This window comes from Carassius gibelio, chromosome A1 (assembly GCF_023724105.1).
Source record: "Carassius gibelio isolate Cgi1373 ecotype wild population from Czech Republic chromosome A1, carGib1.2-hapl.c, whole genome shotgun sequence".
Classification (NCBI taxonomy): Eukaryota; Metazoa; Chordata; class Actinopteri; order Cypriniformes; family Cyprinidae; genus Carassius; species Carassius gibelio.
Genome location: NC_068371.1, coordinates 24,182,203 through 24,185,536, shown reverse-complemented (window position 1 = coordinate 24,185,536; position 3,334 = coordinate 24,182,203).

Sequence of the window (3,334 nt, the reverse complement as noted above, 5' to 3'; positions counted from 1 at the left end):
TGGGTAAGACTGCTGACCTGACTGCTGTCCAGAAGGCCATCATTGACACCCTCAAGCGAGAGGGTAAGACACAGCAATAAATTTCTGAACGAATAAGCTGTTCCCAGAGTGCTGTATCAAGGCACCTCAGTGGGAAGTCTGTGGGAAGGAAAAAGTGTGGCAAAAAACGCTGCACAACGAGAAGAGGTGACCGGACAATGAGAAATATTCCAGACCTTGGGGGACCTGCGGAAGCAGTGGACTGAGTCTGGAGTAGAAACATCCAGAGCCACCGTGCACAGGCGTATGCAGGAAATGTGCTACAGAATGCTACAGGTGCCGCATTCCCCAGGTCAAGCCACTTTTGAACCAGAAACAGCGGCAGAAGCGCCTGACCTGGGCTACAGAGAAGCAGCACTGGACTGTTGCTCAGTGGTCCAAAGTACTTTTTTCGGATGAAAGCAAATTTTGCATGTCATTCGGAAATCAAGGTGCCAGAGTCTGGAGGAAGACTGGGGAGAAGGAAATGCCAAAATGCCTGATGTCCAGTGTCAAGTACCCACAGTCAGTGATGGTCTGGGGTGCCATGTCAGCTGCTGGTGTTGGTCCACTGTGTTTTATCAAGGGTAGGGTCAATGCAGCTAGCTATCAGGAGATTTTGGAGCACTTCATGCTTCCATCTGCTGAAAAGCTTTATGGAGATGAAGATTTCGTTTTTCTTCACGACCTGCACCTGCTCACAGTGCCAAAACCACTGGTACATGGTTTACTGACCATGGTATTACTGTGCTCAATTGGCCTGCCAACTCTCCTGACCTGAACCCCATAGAGAATCTGTGGGATATTGTGAAGAGAAAGTTGAGAGACGCAAGACCCAACACTCTGGATGAGCTTAAGGCCGCTATCGAAGCATCCTGGGCCTCCATAACACCTCAGCAGTGCCACAGGCTGATTGCCTCCATGCCACGTCGCATTGAAGCAGTCATTTCTGCAAAAGGATTCCTGACCAAGTATTGAGTGCATAACTGAACGTAATTATTTGAAGGTTGACTTTTTTTCTATTAAAAACACTTTTCTTTTATTGGTCGGATGAAATATGCTAATTTTTTGAGATAGGAATTTTGGGTTTTCATGAGCTGTATGCCAAAATCATCAGTATTAAAACAATAAAAGACCTGAAATATTTCAGTTGGTGTGCAATGAATCTAAAATATATGAAAGTTTAATTTTTATCATTACATTATGGAAAACAATGAACTTTTATCACAATATGCTAATTTTTTTAGAAGGACCTGTATGTATGTATGTATATATATATATATATATATATATATATATATATATATATATATATATATATATATATATATATATATATATATATATATATATTTTTTTTTTTTTTTCTTCAGATTCCATATTTTCAAATAGTTGTATATCGGCCAAATATGCTAACAAACCAGACATCAATGGAAAGCTTATTTATTCAGCTTTCAGATGTCCTATACATCTCAGTTTCGAAAGATTTACACTTAAGACTGGTTTTGTGGTCGAGGATCACAAATCATTCTGTGATTAAATTTACAGGGATGAAAATTAAAGTTTTGGAATAAAATTACTGGCTGCTCTGTCTTTCCAAGACTCATTTCATAGCATTTTATGTATCCTAAATGGGGTGCTGCAGGAATTACATAGAGGTGCATGTCAATAAATTAGAATGTCATGGAGAAGTTCATTTATTTCAGTAATTCAAATCAAATTGTGAAACTTGTGTATTAAATTAATTCAATAAACACAGACTGAAGTAGTTTAAGTCTTTGGTTCTTTTCATTGTGAAGATTCTGGATATATGTGTGTGTGTGGGTGCGTGTGTGTGTGTGTGCGTGTGTGTGTGTTCCTAATATTTTACATTGATTCATGCTTCACTTACACAGTAATCTTAGTTTAACACTGTTAGTGTATATGGATAACAACAACAACAAAATAACTTTATATAAACAATATTCGTTGATGGATAACTTTTATTTTCAGTTTATGAAATCATGTGATATTTAAATTTTCTACAAATTACATATGCTTGTGTGTTGTTTTTGAGCTTTGCATAATACAAAAATAAAATAAAAATAAAGAACAATTAACTGAAATGAACTTATGTGAACAATGATTCACTATTATACGAATATGTATTACTGCTTATATGATAAAGATGTTTGAGTCCGACATTTCAAAGCTTTGAATAAAACAATCCTTGTTTCCTCCTGTACAATGTATGTAAATGAACGCATTACTCTTATACTGCATTGGGTACAGTTATGGCAGAATATTCAGTTCTTCGGTTGCTTCTGAATTATTTTGAAGTTGAAATTTAAGTTTTATTTCATTGGCAGTATTTCTTTCAACCAGCTCTGACAACTTGTTGTTTTCTCCTTCAGGTCCTGGACTACTTTTATTGAGTTCCTCCATTCCATCTCATGTGCACTATTCAGTTTGTAAATATTTAGAATAGAGCACTGCCTTTAAGGAAGAGAAAACAAGACGGGCTCTGCATCGTGCTTCGGGAAGGCAATTGGTGCTTCCTTCTTTGCTCACAGAATTATGCATACTTTTTTATCTGCAAGAAATTCATGCATATTTCTGTGTTTCTGTATCTACTTTCAAGTCTATTGTTTAATGTACAGATGGTATGCATTTGGAGGTGAGGTACCACATGCACTCAGTCATTTATTAATTATTAAGCACTGAAAGTATTGCTTCATGTCAATGGCTGATGGCAGGGATTCCCTCCTCCCTCCTATGAATAAGAAAAAGAATAACTAAGTGGCTGTGTTGATGTGCGAATCATGAAGGTTCCTATCTAGATGAGCAAGGCATCTCTTGACATACTGTCTTTGCTCAGTGAGGATGTAGGGAGGGTTGGCTCTCATGATTAGATCTAGTTAGCAGACTTTAAATATTAATACCATTCATTTCTATAGGTGAGATCAAAATTATGGAGATCATGGATGGCAAACAGATTTAGCAGATTGGTGAATTGACTGATTAGACATGAAATACATATCAAGGAGTGTATTAAGCCTTGAACCCAACTGTCATCTCTCCTTTGCAAACATAAACCTCAGATTGAGTGATTGACGGTAAACATGAGCAATAATTCTAAAGCAATAATTCTTAACAACCTATTGTTATTTATTATGACAAATCTTTGTTGTGACATTCTTACTGCAAATCTTTCATTGAATCCTGTTTGGTTTAAATTTGGTCTAAGAATGTGGAAAATCAATGTAAAATACATGGTTACACTTGTCACAGTACTGTCAAATAACAAGAGAGTACTGCTCTAACAATGGAATAATTT